The sequence below is a fragment of the Helianthus annuus genome, chromosome 5 (genome assembly GCF_002127325.2).
Source record: "Helianthus annuus cultivar XRQ/B chromosome 5, HanXRQr2.0-SUNRISE, whole genome shotgun sequence".
Lineage (NCBI taxonomy): Eukaryota > Viridiplantae > Streptophyta > Magnoliopsida > Asterales > Asteraceae > Helianthus > Helianthus annuus.
The window spans coordinates 165,126,558-165,145,897 of NC_035437.2; positions in this window are offsets into that span (position 1 = coordinate 165,126,558).

Below are 19,340 nucleotides of genomic sequence, written 5' to 3' on the forward strand. Positions count from 1 at the left end.
GCTCAAACCTTAATAAACTGATTAGAGACACAACGGCTTAAAAGGTTAAAAGGTTAAAAGGTTCGGAAATGTTCCAACGGTCATGAACAGTAAAAAGGACAAGCACAGTGTCCTGTCACATCAACACTTAACGTGTGAAACCTCCTGCCCAGCTGCAACCAGACCATGTGGGAGAGCACACCCTTTTGTCCGCAGGTCCAAACCCTTCAACCCCCAAAATGGGCAAACCCCTCACTGCAAGCACAGATTCACTAGTCACGGGTTTCTCCTTTGAGAAACACCTTCCCCTATAAAATGCAGGCCATTTCACCATACAAAAGACCCCAGGATCAGCAAATATCACCCTAACTCTCTGATTCTCCTTCTCCCTCTTGAGAACTAGCTTCATGCTTGCTTCTCTTCTTCACACTAAATAATTCATCTTCTCCAACGATCGCTTTCTGGGTTGATTTCTAATCAGCTCAAGATCTAAGGAGGATAAAAACAATACTAGTGAACCTCTCTCTACGTCTTGCAAACGTGGGGGGACCCCACGACCTGCGTTAGGCTAATCTAACCCCTGAACCCTTTTACCCAGAGATATCGCTACAGACCTTGGTCTTGTATTTGTTGCATCAGCAAGTTGGCGCCCACCGTGGGGCTACGCCGCTAACTTTATCTTAAAGACCAGTTGTGTAGCTCCAATTTCTCTTTACATCATGTCTGAAAGCGAGTCTCTCGGTCAGGTAAATCAGGTTCCTAACAACACCGATTTAACACCAAGTTCCGGTCGGATCTCACCGGTCAAATCTACATTTCCTTCTACTCCCGGAAGTACTCCACCGGGATATGTTCCCGGAGTTCACTTCTTTTCAAACACCAACCCCATCTCGGTCAGGGGTTGCACCTACTCAAATCGACGCAATGCATACACCGGAACGCATAGATCTAACACCCGAGGGAGTAGCTAGAAATTTCTTACAACTGAGATTTCTTCTCAACTAGCATGTGAGCTTAGAAAGGGAAAAAAGGGTGAGAATAAGACTAAATTATGAGGAGTCTAAACCCTCATTATCACCTGGCCGTCCATCTCTTCCTTTTAGCAGCTCACGTTCAGCCACATCTTACCTTGAAGCTGATCCTAGTGTGACAGACCAACCACTCAAGCCTTTAAGGTTTTGGGAGGCCAAGTCCAACCGTTTTTCCCTTATTTACCTCCCAACCCGTTACAACCGGTGCACCTATGGGGCATAAAACCACTCTTGATAAATTATGTCAGTCACCAGCTTCAAGTGTTCCCCCTCCTATTGCTTCCTCGTGAAAACAAGTTATGGCCACCCTGCCTTTGGCTCGAAGGTGCGGTCATGAGCACATCCATGGGAATGCCTTATACAGTAAGCCTTTAAGGCTTTAAACTTATGACATAGATAATGGCATCAGAAAGCCTTTAAGGATTTAACCTTATGCCCTAGCTGATGACACAGATGATGGCACAATTTCCTTTGCAACACGTGAAAGCTGGATGATGATACAGAAAGCCTTCAAGGCTTTAGCCTTAACTTCATCAACCAAGTGCCAACTACTCACCAGGGTACCTCGAGCGGTAACCCAGCTTCAAGGGTAGTAAAATACCTCTCAAAACCTTACAAGCCCAACAACTTGTCTTGCTTCTCCCAACAAATTGTTGAGTACGAATTTTAAACCCAGATAAAGATGCCATCACGGTACTAAAGACTACCTTCAAATCTTCGCCGGGACTGCAAGAATTGAAAAATGACCCAACTCCGAATGTTGTCTCATGTTCATGCAAACCCTTGAAGGGCCTTCTGGCATATGGTTCAATGACCTTCCTGGACGAAGCGTTCAGACCTTTGACGATCTTAGCAAAAGTTCCCTATAACAACAGAGGCATGTCAATGACGCCACGGTAATCTTCCAGACCAAACAACGTGATGATGAAAGTCTCAGAGACTTCATCAAAAGTTACAAGAAGGAAGGTTTAACTTGCGCCGATGAAAAAATTAGGGTCGCATGCTTCATGAATGCTAAATTCCAAATATCTCACAAGAGACTTCAATAAATGCCTGCCCAAAACCCTTGAAGAAGCACTCAAAAGGGCTAAAGCCCACATTCGAGGAGAATAAGCTGTATATATCAAAAAAATAAATAAAAAATAAAAAATAAAAAAAACCCTCTTAACTAGAGCTTCCAGTATGGCTCTTATGACAAACGGTTCAAAGGTTCGGATTCCAGAAGGCCTGAAGGCCGGAACCCTCCAAGCCAAGAAAAAACCATAAACTTTACAGCCTTAATCAAGGCTACATAAGAGATCTTGGCAACCGAAGAGGTAAAACACAGCTTCCGCCCTCCTCAACCTTTGCCAAAAAAACAAAAGATTGGAATAATCAAGCCAGTATTGTGAGTTTCACGAATAGAAAGGTCACCATACCAATAATTGCTTCCAACCCAAAAAGAGGATCGAAAAAGCCGTCAACTCCGAACTGGCTCACTTGGTTAAAGGGGTCAAGGACAAAATGGTTGAAGAATAAAAGTAGGAAGTGAACATGGTCGACCTTGAAAACAAAGCTTTAACCCTCTCAGCTGATAAAAAGCTTGAAACGCTTTAACCCTCTCAGCGACGATGAGCGTTCAACGCTTTAACAGTCTGAATCCTCCAAAATCATGCTTGAGAAATGCTTTAACCCTCTCAGCTGATGAAAAGCTTGAAACGCTTTAACCCTCTCAGCGACGATGAGCGTTCAAAGCTTCAACAGCCTGAATCCTCCATCGAAGGTATCGCAGACATACCTACCAAGCCTTTAGGCCAAATAACCCCTAATGTTTGTTCAGCGAAAGAACAAAGGGACGAACCGAACAACTCACTTTTGCGGTGATCAATATAATATCATCATAGGAAGGCCATGGCAAAGTGTGTTCGGAATGACAGTTTCAGTTGGCCAAGGCGCTATGAAGTTTCTCATTGAAAAAGGGATAACAACCCTTCAACCTACCCAAGAAGCTTTTGTGGTTGAAGGGGAAAGCTCAAGAAAGGACGAAAACGATATACAAGGGTTAGACATAAACCCAAAATATCCTCAACAGGGGATAAGGGTAAACACTAACCTTTCCAATGAAACCCTCTCACACCTTGAAAAGCTGCTCTTGCACTATGTATTTGCTTGATGCCCCGAAGATATGACCGGCATCCCTCGTAGCAGTGTTGAAACATGAGTTATGGATCCACCTGATGTTAAGCCCATTATACAAAAGAAACAGAGTCAAGCCCCTAAAAGAAGCCTTGCATAATGCCAAAAAATGGAAAAGCTTGTTCTAGCCGGAACCCTTCGAAAGGTCAAGTATCAATCATGGGTGGCCAATCCGGTAATGGTTTAAAAACCCGACAAGTCTTGGAGAATGTATATCGATTTTAAAGACTTGGACAAAGCATGCCCAAAGGATTGCTACCCGCTGCCCTAGATAGACCTCAAGGTTAACTCACTCACAGGCTTCCCGTTCAAGTGTTTTCTTGACGCCTAAAAGGGTTACCATCAGATCCTAATAATAATAAAAAAAGATGAATAAATCCACATTTCACACTGATAAAGGTATATCTTGCTATCAAAAAATGCCTTTTGGTTTAATAAATACATGTGCCACTTATCAACGTCTGGTTGACAAAGCGTTTGCCAGACAAATCGGCGAAAACATTAAAGCTTATTTTGACGATTTGGTGATCAAGAGCAAAACGGAATACCAAATGCTCGATAACATACAAGAAACCTTCCAAAACTCGAGAAAGATCAACATGAGGCTTAATCCAATCAAGTGCTCGTTCGTAGGGCATATCATTGGGAAACAAAGCGTTAAAGCTAACCCTCAAGGGATATGCTAACAAGAAAGGCTTTCGACGGAAAGCTTACAGTTTTGAAGCGTTTTACCTCAAAAGGAAGCCTTCAACCAAATGAAGCAACACTTGGCTTCACTCCCAACCATTTCAGCTCCGGAAACAGGAGGAACGGTCTCTGTCCACCTTTCGATTGCTGAAAAAACCATAAGTACGACTCTAATCATTGAACGAAATAAAGTTCAGATACCCATTGACTTTTTCAAAACTTCAAAATTAGCAGAAATCAAATATTCCTCTTTGAAAAAACTTGCTCTAGCCCTAGTCCAAACGGCTAGAAGGCTTCAAAGGTACTTCCAGTCACACCCGATACAAGTGGTCGCTGACTAACCTGTTAAGAATGTGCTTAAAAAACAAGAAAATTCCGGACAATTAACCAAATGGGTTGTAAAATCTAGGCGAACACAAAATCATCTATGTCCCGAGAAAAGCTATCAAAGCCCAAGTCCCAGCTGACTTCATCATAAAAGTCCCTAAAAAATTTACAACGGAAGTCAATGCAGCCTCCACTCAACCTTCCGACCCCCATGCTTGGAAGCTCTTTACTGACAGAGCTTCCAGCATTGAAGGGTCAGGAGCAGAGCTAGTTCTAATTGATCCTAACGAATTGGAATTCACGTATGCCCTTCATCTTGAATTTCAGACTATAAACAACGAAGCTGAGTATGAAGCATTGATTGCTAGGCTCAAGCTTGCAAAAAATATGGGTGTCAAAAGGCTTCAAGTCTACACAGACTCGTTGCTTTTTTCATACCAAGTAAGTAACAACTACATAGCCATAGAAAAGGAGGTTCAAAAGCTTCAAGTCCTCACAGACTCTCTCAAGCTTAGACAATAACATCTACATAGAAAAAGAACCCAACATGAATAAGTACCAAAATAAATCAAAGGAATCGATTAACACATTTCAAACATGTGCCATCAAATAAATTCCAAGATCTCAAAACAAGAGAGCTGATGCAGTAAGCAAGCTTGCATCTCTTACGTTTGCACATCTCACCAAGAAGATACTAGTCGAGGTATTAAAAATACCATCCATCCAAAAAACACGAGTTTCAAGAATTGATGACCGAAGAAGGGCCAAATTGGATGACTCCCATTGAAAAGTTCCCAAAAAACGGTGAATTACCTAATGACCAGACTAGGGCTGAAAGGGTTCGTATCAAGTCAAGGCAGTATGTGTTACAAGGATATATCCTTTACAAAAAAGGATACCTTGCAGATGCGTTGGCCCAAAACAAAGCCAATATCTGATCAAAGAGGTTCACGAAGGGATATGTGGAGCTCATTGTGGCCCAAAATCGGTAGTGTCAAAGTTGATGAACCTCGAACACTTTTGGCCTTCCATGCATCGAGATACCTCCAAACAACTGCGAAAATGTGAAACTTGTCAGTTACATGCTCTGGTACCCAAAAGCCCCAAACATGACCCCGTTCCCATCTCCTTGGCTTGGCCATTTCACAAGTGGGGTATAGACATTGTTGGTCCATCCCCACTAGCCAAATGAGGAGTCAAGCTCTGATTGGTAACCGTGAATTACTTCACCAAGTGACCAGAAGTAAAACCATTGGCAAAAATCTCAGGGAAACATGTCATTGATTTCGAAAGCATAATCTATCGTTTTGGGCTCCCAGGGGTACTAGTCATGGATAACGGGAAATAGTTTGCCGAGAAACCTTCTAGCTCCTGGTGCAAGGAGTTCAGAATAACTCAAGTATTCAGCTCGGCAGCTTACCCACAATCCAATGGCCAGGTTGATAGGATAAACCACAACATTGTTGAAGGGATTAAATCTCGATTAGGAAGATACGACAACAACTGGCTCGAATAGCTTCCCAATGTGCTATTGGAAATTCAAACAACCAAGAAAACGAGCCACAAGAAAACACCCTACAGCCTAGTGTTTGGATCAGAGGCTGCAATCCTAGCTGAAATCGGAGTAACAACACAAAGAACATTTAACATCGGCCTCGAGCCAAATAAGAAATAGACGATGTTGAATTTGGAACAACTCGAATAGGCTCGTGATTAAGCAACCATACAAAAAGCAAGGTACAAGCAAAACATGGAATTTCATTACAATACACGGGTGAAGCATGAACACTTCAAGCCTGGGGACCTTGTGCTTCGAAATAATGAGGCCTGCAAGAAAGAAAGCCAAGGAAAGCTCAGCCCTAAGTAGGAAGGGCCATACACTATCCTTAAAGCCCACAAAGGGGGATCATACAAGCTGGCAGGTCCGCAAGGCAAAAAGCTTCCCCACTATTGGAATGGCAAAAACCTTAAAAGGTTCCATGTTTAACCAAAACATATTACAAATAGTTCCCAAAAGTTGTTCTATTCCCCTAGTAATCAAAATACTTTGAAATGAATGAACGATGAATCAAAATTTGTCTTTCTATCCTATAATCAGGTTGAGAACCTAGCAAGAAACTCCATGGCAAGGGCCATGTAAGGGGATGAGCTCCCAGGCCACATCGCTCAATAGGTTCAAGGGTTGAATGGACCTATATAAGGGGTGAGTTCCTAAATCAATACAACTCCATGAGACTCATAGAAATCTTGAAAAACATGTCTCATAGACGGGTTTGAACAGCCTACACCAAATGTTCCTTAAGCCTCAACATTGGCGTACGAACCAAAAAGACTCTAAGTGAATGTCATACATAGGATAGAGGTTGTATCTTCTTGTTAAAAATATCCTAAGGCTAAGTGACTGCAGCACTGAACCCTTTAAGGTATAAATAACATAAGATGCACCGCCCAAAACAAAGACAACATACAAAACCAATGAAAACACAAGGGAATAAATAGAACAACATAGCAAGATAAGTTAAAGATAGCAAGTGCCATACTTGCCATCAAACATAAAACATTGTCCACAAGCCTTCAAGGCTTTAACCACCAAGGGATCTAGACGGTTCCTTTAAAACAAAAAAGATGTTTAAGCAAACAACCCATAACATTGTTCGACATGCTAAGAAAGCTATGAATTAAAGTTTCTTCATCATATGGCAGCATCAGAAATGATAGACTTTGCTGCATCATCTTTATTTGAAACCCCATCATCTTGGGAGTTTTTAGCCTTCCTCTTTTTCCTCCCTATGACACCCACTGTCTCGGAGGCTTCAAGGCTTGTATCCTTCAAGCCTTCACCACAATCAGAGGACGTCTCTTCACTATCATCAGAGCATGAGCGCTTCTTGGAAAGAGAGTTCAACACTTTACCACACACAGCCTCATTAAGGCCAGTGCGTTAGAACTCCTGCAAGACAGAAAGAGGCTTACCAAAACACTTGGAAACCTCACCCACATAAGGGTAAGTCAAGTGTTCCATCTTCAAAACAGTTTCTTTGAATACATCAAAGGCCTTGGGATGAAAAAGAGAAGACTTTTGCTGAGTTTATCCGGATTCACATGCCTTAAAACCAGCAAATAAACCTTGGTGCCTTCCATGAGCAAGAAGCTGGCTGTACGAATCACCCAAGGCACTATTGAACTCCGATGAATGAAGAAGATATGTAACCACTTGTTGGAATCCATGTTCAATTAACCATTTGTTATCACTAGTCGCATGGGCTAGTGAAGCTTTCAACCTATCTTTCTCTTCCAAGAAAGCCTACTTCTGAACCTCCAAAGCAGCCCAATCAACCCTGACTTAAACCCTGTCAGCTTCCAAGCGTTTTTCCAACTCAACCATCTCAGTCTTGTGCTGGGAAGAAAGCTCATCGATCCTCAACATCAGCTTTTCTCCCTCTCAGCATAACCCTCTGCCTCCTTCTTTAGAGTAGCCAGTGAAGCCTTCATCTCATCCCTCTTCTTCGAGAAGACATCATATTCTCGCATCCTCTTGCGAAATCTGGATACACCCTCTGGAAGCAAGGCAACAAGGTTACAAGCACCCATTACCATTTTTCGAAATCATCAGGTCATCATCCATAGATGAGCAAGAACCTCGAACAACAGGAGAATCAAAGTGGGTAAGAACATCCTCACAAACGGATGAAGGCTTGAAGCTGTCACCAACTGTGACCTTCCAATCCGGCACATAAACCTCCCCTGGATTAACATTGGTGGAACCTTCACCACCCTTCCCGGAACCCTTCAAGCTCACAACCTTTTTACCCGCCAAACCGCCAAGGGCTGTCCCTTGTCCTTTTTTTTATTTTCCCCAACCCCAACTTCTAAATCATCTGAAGCCTCTATGTCATTACTTAGTTCCACCGGCTCAGAAGCCGATGGTTGGTCAGCAGTCTTTATCAAACAACAGCTCGAACGACGAGTAGAGACTTTGGAAGCAACAAACTTTGGTGAAACCCCTGACATTGGGAACGTTCACATAGCCTGAACCCTCGAACCTATGTTCAGTGCCCCTAACAACAACATCTTCGTCTGACGTAGCCTTGGTATCTCCAAACACAACATTAGATGTGTCATCGCTCTTGATAAAGTCTAAGGCAAACATAACTGCAACAAATAAAATATAACATAAGCAGAAAATACAAAATATCATACCTTGATCATCTCTCACGAGCACAGGGTCATGATCCGGCTTGTCCGATAACTTGCTAACATCCATCAGCACTAAAAGATGTTCGGGAAAGGGACAAAGCCTGAAAGGACACCCCCTAATAAACTTCAACAACCATCTATCTCGTGTTTGAAAGGTTCAAGCTCATTCAAAACAGCATAAGGATGCCTCCAAACAAGCCTGAAAGGAACAATGGACTCAGAAATCCAGAAAAATCGGTACTTCCAAGAACCAAAGGTAGTAACCATAGACGAAATTAAACACACATCAACCTGAGATGTTTCAAAGGTAAAACAATCGTCGTTCTTGGCTAACTGGAAGAAACGGCGGAATAACAACAACGATGGGTCACAAAACATCAAAGTGTAAAACCCTAGCAAGACCTTAAGGGTGTAACTGACCAAACGACACGCGATAATACTCTAAAACATTCAAAACAAAGACTGAAAACGGATGACGCAAGTTGGAATACTCAGTAATAAAGAGTAATGGAACCAACGGGACACTAATCGATCGATTTTCCAAAACCCAGAGCCACCGGATTAAACTTTAGATCGATCCCCCATTCTTTACAAAAAGCCTCAACTTCCTCTTGAGTGAGACAAGTTGAATCCTTTAAGCCTTCAAGCCTTAAAACCTTGAAGCCTATCATATCTACTATCATTTTGAAATTCAAATCTCAAAACTCAAACGCCTTAAAGCCTTGAAGCCTTTAAGCAATAAAAAATAGTGTGTAAAAGTCAGAAGCATTTGAGCTTACATCCCAAACACCTCTGACTTGGGGGACTGATGACGGGGGTAGCTCAAACCTTAATAAACTGATTAGAGACACAACAGCTTAAAAGGTTAAAAGGTTCGGAAATGTTCCAACGGTCATGAACAGTAAAAAGGACAAGCACAGTGTCCTGTCACATCAACACTTAACGTGTGAAACCTCCTACCCAGCTGCAACCAGACCATGTGGGAGAGCACACCCTTTTGTCCGCAGGTCCAAACCCTTCAACCCCCAAAATGGGCAAACCCCTCACTGCAAGCACAGATTCACTAGTCACGGGTTTCTCCTTTGAGAAACACCTTCCCCTATAAAATGCAGGCCATTTCACCATACAAAAGACCCCAGGATCAGCAGATATCACCCTAGCTCTCTGATTCTCTTTCTCCCTCTTGAGAACTAGCTTCATGCTTGCTTCTCTTCTTCACACTAAATAATTCATCTTCTCCAACGATCGCTTTCTGGGTTGATTTCTAATCAGCTCAAGATCTAAGGAGGATAAAAACAATACTAGTGAACCTCTCTCCACGTCTTGCAAACGTGGGGGGACCCCACGACCTGCGTTAGGCTAATCTAACCCCTGAACCCTTTTACCTAGAGATATCGCTACAGGCCTTGGTCTTGTATTTGTTGCATCAACAGTCAATGACCTACCGGTATCTAACCATGAAAGCAGGAAAGTGAGGTGTAAAGGGAAAGAAGAGAAGAAAATTGAAGAATGCAAGAACCCTAATGATATGATACCATACTGAATAATAAAACCCTGTAAAGTATTATGTATTATTGATTAACTATAATTACAAAGAAATTTAGTCAAATCATATTCTTTAACCATTACATTACATTACATTACATATATATAGTTAACAAAGGATGATGAATAGTAATTTTATTTTTAAAATAATATATAGTTTTTTATTATTTTTATTTAATATATTATAATAGTTTATTATTATATTTACTTTTAATAACATATTTTTATATTTTTTATTTTTTAAAACCATATATTTTCTTTACCATTTTTTAATAATTCTTTTTTTTCTTTTTTAGAACATATATTAATTTATCAAATAATGTGATACTTCTTTAATAATTTACGTTTATAACTTTTTTCTAAAAACTTAAGTACGTAGTTGTGTTTGATTTTTCTCTCGACATTCCGTTATAAGTTTTGTTAAAAATGAAATTGTACTCAAAATAAAGTATTTATTTGATATCATAAAACACTACAATGATAAGCTAAACCGTTCTAATGGTTTGGCTTTCTAAACAACATGCTTTGTTTTCAAATCATATTTGTTTTACATTATCATTTGCTCGATTTCGCCGCAACGCGCGACTTAAAAAAACTAGTGATAATTAAATACCAATAAACCTTAATTAGTGTCTTCTCTCTAATAAGAACAAAATGTTATTTTATATGAAAAAAATGAACTGTTTATTTGTGTGTTAAACTACAACAACAACAACAACAACCATACCCAGTAAATCCCACAAATAGCAACGCTACTTATAGGGTCTGGGGAGGGTGGGATGTAGACAGACCTTACCTTTATCCCTAGGGATAGAGAGACTGCTTCCAGAGAGACCCTCGGCTCGAAAACGAACAACATACTAAGACACCAAGTCAAAGAATATAGGAATAAAAAGTCACCAATACCAAGAAAGTGATGAGAGTGACACAATATAATGTAAATCATGTATAATAGCATACAACATCATTTGGGCATACACACAAGAAGGCAATCACCGGTAAAGTAACATAAAGAATAAGAAAAACCTATTTGTGTGTTAAACTATGGTGGCAAAAGTCGCTAGGCGCTCCCTAGTCGCCTAGTCGGTCGATCGGGGAGTTGAGAGTACCCGGTCTATGCGGAGAGTACTCGGGGAGTACTCGGACATGTTAAATTATAAAGAAATTACTTTTTGGAGATTAAATATATGTCAAAGAGTAAACTGCCATTTTGGTCCCTATGGTTTGGTCACTTTTGTCACTTTAGTCCAAAACTTAAACTTTTTGCATCTGGGTCCGTGTGGTTTCAGCTTTATTGCCATTTTGGTCCAAAAAATGAAATCAGGTTATATTTGTCTTATAAAATCCTGCTATTTTGTCCTTTTCCGCATGGACAAAATGATCATTTCTTTTTTATAAATAAATACCATATTTTATAAGACAAATATGACCTGATTTGCCCCTGAGGAAAATGACAAAATTGCAGAATTTTATAAGACAAAGATGACCTGATTTCATTTTTGGACCAAAATGGCAATAAAACTGAAACCACAGGGACCCAGATGGAAAAGGTTTGAGTTTTGGACTAAAGTGGCAAAAGTGACCGAACCTCAGGGACCAAAATGACAGTTTACTCTATGTCAAATAATATAAATTTACTAATATTTATAACAAAATACGTGAAAATGATATTCATTCTTTAATATGTAGGCATAGAAATTATGTTCTATTATTATTTAAGTCAAACTAGGCCCGAGTTGACCTACTAGATCTGATTTTGGTCGAGGTTGACCGCGTTTGACGACTCCGAGTAATTAGGCGGAGTCGAAGAAAGTCGCATCGGCAACCTGCCTTGTAGCGACTACTCGAAGAGTACTCGGCCTCGAAAACCTTGTTTTACAACCATGTGTTAAACAAACCAGATGAATTTCTTTATATGTGAATCACATCATCATAATGATTGAGGTGAAAGAGTGCAACTCTCCTTGAAATAGCACAACAGATGGTAGTTACATTTGAAAAGTATTAGTAGAAATATGCTCTTGCTTTTTTTTTTGAAAGGTGAACTTCATTAAAAAACCGAACCCGCAAACCGGGACGGCAAGAAAAACAAAACTTACATATTCACAAATTTACACCAATTCCCCCAATCGAAATTACCTTTCTTCGCTCTATACTTGTACCAAAAGAAACTGACTATCATAACTTCACTAAACACCTCCTCGACACTACTCTTTTTACCGTTAAATCTTAAGTCATTCCTAGCCTTCCACAACACCCAACACGTGGCAAGAACAATACCGTGAATCGCATTCCTATCCGCCGTCCTTCTACACCCCATCTTATGAATTTCGGTTAAATCTCTAAAAGAGAAGATGAAGAACTTCGGTATTTTGCACCAAAAGCTAACCTTCTCCCAAACTCCCAAAGCTAAAGGGCAAGCTGTGAAAATGTGGGAAACCGAATCCAGGTCTTCATTGCAAAAGTTACATCCGTCGCCGAGCACCACCATTCCCCTTTTTTCTAGCGCCTCAACAGTTGGAATTCTATTCAAGTCCGCGCGCCATGCGAAGATATTACACTTTTTTGGGACCCATTTACACCAATCCATTACAAATCTACCGCTGAAATCACGGTTCGACACCATGAGGTTTTTCACGGCCGCCACCGAAAACTCCTTAGCTCCACTACCCAACCATACCCACCTGTCCGGACCGTTGGTGAGGCTGACCGCCGCCACCGCTGCCTTTAACGAAAGCCATTCTGCCGACTCGTCAGGAGAATCCGGGTCATGTTTCCAGAGCCAGAGGCCATCCCCATCCAACCGATCTTTCACACAACAAGATTTAACAACCTCTAGGGAAAAAAGAGCAGGAAATTTATCTTTGAGTGGGACGTCGAAAAGCCATTGATCTAACCAAAAAAGAATCTTCTCTCCCGTACCCACCACACCTTTCATGAGACTTCGCATCTGGACGTTTCCGAACAACGGACGCTTGAGAAGCGAAACTATATTGCTCCAAACCCCACCAATCGATTTCCTAACCGGAAGAAAATCCCATTCCGAGTTGCCGGAATGGATTGCGTTAACAATCTTGACCCATAGGCTATCTTGCTCATATTTAAACCTCCACCCCCACTTAGCTAACAAAGCCGTGTTGACATCTTTGAGGTGTTGGAGACCAAGACCACCCATTTTGACCGGCGAAGCAACCCTATCCCAAGCGACCCAATGGACCTTTTTAACCTCCGAATTGCCTCCCCACAAAAATTTTCTGATAAGAGCTTCTAATGCCTGTATCACCTTCACGGGCGCTCGATACAAGGAAAAATAATAACATGGCAGACTTTCAAGCACAGAACGAATCAGAGTAACTCTACCTCCTAAAGAAAGGGTCGAGGCCTTCCAAAGAGAAAGCCTTTTCTCAAACACATCGACAACCGGTCTCCAGCTCGAAGCCCGGTTCATATTTGAACCCACACAAAGACCAAGAAATTTAAAAGGAAACGAACCCGGACAACATCCAATATGGGCTGCCATTTCGTCTACTTCTCCAGGATGCACCCCTATTCCCATCAAGCTCGATTTGCCTCAATAGTTATCATTACTCGCGGTTACTACTCAACATAATTACCACCAGGTTATGTTCCTACTAGTTATTAGTAACTTACCTTGCCACTGACAATTATTTGTTGCTAATAGGAAGTTGCTACTAATCATAAGTTGCCACCAACCATCATTTTCATGTAAAGTTTTACCAATTATGGTGATTCATTTCCAATGAAGCTTATAGAGAAATTATTTTTTTTCTCAGCCCCTTGAACCTCGCTAGGAGTAGGGGCGTTGCCCATTGGACCTTAGCAGGGCACAACCTCGAAACCCCCATGACATTCCTCTCTAGAACTGCCCATGGTCTAGGGGCTACGTCCCTTGAAACCTCAACATGGTGCTTGAAATCAAAACAGTCTTTGATCAGTTGTGCACTACACACCTTCTATCTTGAGTCAACGATATCTTACCATCCGGTGCACTAACAGACTTAAGAAATATAACCATTTACAAATTAATCAAGCAAATAGAAAGCAAGTTTACCTAATTTCGCTCATGAAAAATGCTCTAAATATGTATAAAACCTTATAGCTTATGAACAAAAAATTATCAAATTTCATATAAATCAGATAAAGTAATTTCGTATAAGTCAAATTAGTTATTTAAGTTCAAATCATTCTAACATTTTAACAATAGGTTATAACAATGTAACAGTTATTTCCAATATGAATCACATGAATAACAACTAAATATGGAAAGAGTTATTAAAATTTAATAATCCAAACTTTCAACCATTAGTCTACATTAGTTTCAACTTAAAAAATTCCTCCTGACAATCTCAATTTGTAAGAATTTGGCACCTATCGATCATTTTCTAACTGGGTTATAACCCAGTTAGTTTTTGCTGACGTTGTAGCTTACGTGACACAAACCTAGTTATTGGATTTTAATAATCCTAACTTTCACCACCAACGCCATCAACAACCACCACCATTAGCCGCCACCACCACCATCATCAACAACCACTACCATCAACCGCCACCATTACCATCAACTGTTGCCACCACCACTATCATCATCAATAACCACCACCATCAGTCGCCATGGTGTTGGTTGTTGACGGTGGTGGTGGCGGCTGATGGTGGTGGTTGTTGATAGTGGTGGCGGTGGCGGCTGATGATGGTGGTTGTTGATGATAGCGGTGGTGGCAGCTAATGGTGGTGGTTGTTGATGGTGGTGGTGGTTAATGGTGGTGGCGACAGATGATGGTGGTTGTTGATGGTGGTGGTGGTGGCGACTGATGGTGGTGGTGGCGGTTGGTGGTGGTGGCGACTGATAGTTGTTGTTGATGGTGGTGGTGAAAGTTAGGATTATTAAAATCGAATAACTAGATTTGTGCCACATAAGCAGTCACCTCAGCCAATAAGTAGGTTCGTGCCACGTATGCTGTCACGTCAGCAAAAAAATAACTGGGTTATAACCCACTTAGAAAAGGATTGATAGGGCCAAGTTCATATAAATTGGGATTGTCAAAGGGATTTTTTTTTAACTTGGAATTAATGTCAACCAATGAGTGAAAGTTATGATTACTAAAAAGGGGTGAACTAAATATACACCCTCTCATTACTTTTTTATACACATTTCACATAAAATCACATTCAAACTTAATATTTACCCCCGCAAGTCATCATTTAAAAAAAGTATTTTTTTTTTGTTAGAAAACTAATTCAAAAGTGTATTAAATACTACAGAAGTTTTTTTCTTCAAAAATTTGTTTGTTTTTTTAATTTTTATTTAAAAACACATATTTTTAAAACTCCTTAGATATTGTTTCTAAAGACAGTTTCTCAAATAGTATTTTGATTATGTCTTTTTTCTTGACCGTATTTACAAATTAATAATAAATGTTTTCTTATAAAAATAATAAAATTAAGTTTTGAACTTTCTTTTTGAAATAGGTCTATATTATGTTTTTTCTTATCTTAGTTTGTATTTTTAGTTCTCACTTATCTTATTTTTAATACTTTAAAATGTATTTGTAAAAAAAGCTAACAATTTTTGTTTGTTAAAAAAGTAAAAAGTTTCTGTTTTAAAAAAGCGTTTATAACCCTAGCCCTAGCATATATTAATTAACCAAACCATCCATGTAAGTGAACTAAGAGAAAAATGCCCGGATAGTCCCTGTGGTTTCACCTTTTTTCACCTATAGTCCGTATCTTTCTAAAACTACTTGAATAGTCCCCAAGTTTTTGATTTTTGTTCTCGGATAGTCCCTGGGTCTAACTTCAGTTACTTTTCTCAGTTAAAATGATGTGAAATGACAAAAATACCCTTTCCTTGAAAGGCCAAACCATAGGGACTATCCGGGCACCTTCTCTTTATAAAACCCATCCACCCTTCATCTCCTCCCCCATCTACTTCTCTCTCTCCTCTCAAACAAACCGCCAACCACCATCTGCTGAGTGGCGGCGGACGACAACGAACACAAGAACCACCACAGCCGGTGGCGCTGTGGTGGTTGACATCGGACCCGGGGACTATTCACTGTTCCTTGCATCATAACCGGAAGCCAAAACTCGAATTCGAAGAGGACCACCATCACTCCGTTTCCTCATCTGCTGCTACTGCTATGATCGTGAACCAGAGCTCCACCTGAAACACACCGGTTCCGAACCGCTGACCCGCATCTCGAACCCAGAACCACCGTCACCGCTACTGCCGCCGGTTCTCCTTCATCAGTATCATCATCTCCAATCAATGGCAAGCATGATCATCTTCAGTAATAATCATCATCATCATCTCCGACAGATAAACGGCCGGAGCCGAGAGAGATCGAGAGGGAGGATGAGGGTGTTGTGCGACTGGTGTGTTTGTAGGTAGGGTTTTAAGTGAGGGGTGGGGGTTTGCAGGTGGGTGTGTGTGACCGGAGCCACTGTGCAGCCATTGACTGAGCTTCAAGGAGGGTGTTGTATGAAACGGTTAATGCTGATTGGATGATTTGGATTGGGGTTTTGTTAGGGTATTGGGTTAGTGAAGATTCGTATAGTTGTTGGTACCTGGTGGCTTTGCAAGCTTGTTGGATTAGATCGGGAGTGGGTGGTGTTTCTGTTGTTGAGTGGCGGATGGTGGTGGTGGAGGGTGGAGGAGGGTGATGGTGGGTGGAGGTTGAAGATGAAGTGTGGTGGTGGGGTTTTATAAATAAAAAGAGAAAAATGCTCGGATAGTCCCTGTGGTTTCGCCTTTTAAGGAAAGGGTATTTTTGTCATTTCACACCCTCTTAACAACCACTTAACAGAGAAAAGTAACTGAAGTTAGACCCAGGGACTATCCGAGAACAAAAATCGAAAACTTGGGGACTATTCAAGTAGTTTTAGAAAGATAGGGACTATAGGTGAAAAAAGGTGAAACCACAGGGACTATCCGGGCATTTTTCTCGTGAACTAATAAACAAATAGATACTAAAATAATTTTATCAAACTATAAATTAAATATATGTAAGTTCAAATTTAATTAGTGTGAGGAGTATGTTATAAACTAGTTAAAACCCGTTTAAGACTTCAATCAATATGAATAAAGCAAAATAAATAGATAGGGTTGATTCACAAATATTACTTTTTTTTTATAAGAAAAACATTATTAGTAATTTGCAATGACGTTCAATAAAGAAACATAATCAAAATGCTATTTGAGAAAGTGTCGTTAGAAACAATATCCAAAAACTTTTAAAAATATGTTTTTAAATAAAAATTAAAAAAACAAACAAATTATTTTGAAAAAAAAAACGTTTTTAATATTTTTAGAACCGATGATTTATATTTTGTAGAGAGGTAAATGTTACAAGTGTTAATGTGATTTTATGGAAATAATCGTATGAAAGTAATAAGAGGGGATATATTTAGCAGCTATCAACATGTTCTAATTTTATGATGTCTCAACAAGTAATTACAATTTGAAGTGCCTAAGAAAATAAATAAATGTTGTGTGTGGGTTCGGTTTGGTTTCTGGGGCCGGCCTGTTTCTAATGAAGTTTAAGTTTTAAAAAAAATAATAAATAAATAAAGCCACATTGATGGAGGTATATAGGTATCTGGGTGTAATTTTCATTTTCAACATATACAAAGAAGATGGACGGTAATAGTGCCTTTCACCTATTGGGTGAAATGGGCGGTGGAGGGAATAGTGCCAGGCAGCTGCCTGGCACTCCCCTATTGACACAATAAATTTTCAATTTTATCCCGCTTTAAAATTACGATTTTGCCATTAGTTCAAAATTATGTTTTTACCACCACTTAAAAATAAATTTACGCTTTTACTCCTAGCTAAAAATTTCAATTTTGCACTGGGTTCAAAATTACGGCTTTGCCCCGTTTAAATTTACAGTTTTACCATTATTTTTTCCCTTATAATTACGATTTTGCCATCAGTTCAAAGTTATGTGTTTAACCCGACTTAAAAATAAATTTACGATTTTGCTCCTAGCTAAAAATTTCAATTTTGCCCTCGGTTCAAATTTACGATTTTACCCCATTTAAATTTACAGTTTTGCTTCTCACAGCCACATTACGATTTTCCTCTCAAATTAAATTTACACTTTCTCCATCGTTTTTCTTTGTTTTCCTGGTTAAATTACAATTTTCCCCCAGTGTAAAATTACAGTCATGCTGGCAGCTGTCTGACACTCCCCTATTGGTCCATTTATTTTATGATTTTTTCTATGAATAAAAATTACGATTTCGCCCTCAGTTCAAAATTACGTTTTCCATCGTTTTAGTTTTTTTTTTTATTTTTTTTTTTTGCAAAAGTAGAAATTTTTTTGTTTTACTTGGTTGACTTGATTTAATTTTTTTCCGTGTCAAGGAGCCGACTAAGACTCGCTCATTAGTCCTGAAAAATTACAGTTTTGCCTTGAGCCGAAAAATACGGTCTTATCATCGTTTTAGTTTTTTTTTCCTAGCAAAATTATAAGAATGTTTTTTTAATTGATTGAGAATTATTCGGCCATCGCACCGCAACGTGGACGGGGCATCAACTAGTTATTAGACATTTCAAGTTTTGTAAACAAAATTAACTATCTTTGCTTTATGAAAATGGAGTTTTTTCCCAAAAGGGTGTTTTATACCTACACATTGTTTAAGTATACATTAAAAAGATCGGCAATTACATTGAGCTAATGAAAATGGAGTTTTTTCCCAAAAGGGTGTTAGTGGAAAAATTATTTACCAAAATAGGTGATTTGAAAACTATTTACCAAAATGGTGTGACAACCCTCACTAAACCAGGTATCCGTACGATTTAATTAATAAATAATTGCTGCCTAATTACTGTGCTTAACTGAAATTGCTGATGAACTGCTACTTGACTGTTGATACTTGTACATATCTGCATCATACTTTGATTTCCGTCACTACATTATTTACAAGTTGAACCTTAGTGACAAACATGATGCACTAAAGCACAGTAGAATTAGAACGGATAACCTATTGAACATGCTGATGAAGCCAGCATCAGGCAGACACTGCCTCTAAAGGCCTGTATGAGCCAGAAATATTTTACTACACCCATAGTGTGTGTAGGGATACAAGGGTTGTAGAACTGCGTCTCTAGGAATAAGAAATAATGACTGGATGTGCCTAAAACGTACTCTAAGCACGAAACACAGCACTTTTATTTACATACTAGCTTCTGGCTAACTAATAAAGTGCCAAAACATGAGGAAAATATTCCTGACACTTTGGGAAATAAGATGTGTCACTAAAAATATTATTAACGACGCTTAAAAGCTACTTAAGCACTTTAACGGATTTCTATCCAACCGAACAACCGGACTAAACCCGAAACATGAAAATATTGACAAAAATATTATTGATCTT